This window comes from Triturus cristatus, chromosome 12 (assembly GCF_964204655.1).
Source record: "Triturus cristatus chromosome 12, aTriCri1.1, whole genome shotgun sequence".
Classification (NCBI taxonomy): domain Eukaryota; kingdom Metazoa; phylum Chordata; class Amphibia; order Caudata; family Salamandridae; genus Triturus; species Triturus cristatus.
Window position 1 is genome coordinate 82,174,435 of NC_140595.1, and position 236 is coordinate 82,174,670.

Genomic DNA, 236 nt, shown 5'->3' on the forward strand with positions numbered 1-236 from the left:
TTGCTGGGAAATGTGGTTCAAAACAGTATCCGTAACGAATGATCCCGAAAGAGGTTAGAAGAAGACGTCTCTGATGACGTTGCGTAGCTTGGCCTTTGTAGTGGAAGCCGTGGGTTGGTGACAAAAAAATGGCGTAATTATTTAGGGTGAACAGATTTGGACCGCCAAAGAATGCTAGAGCTGCCGACTTTCTTTTTGTTGCATATTTATATAGCGCGAATTCGACCCGAAGGCAT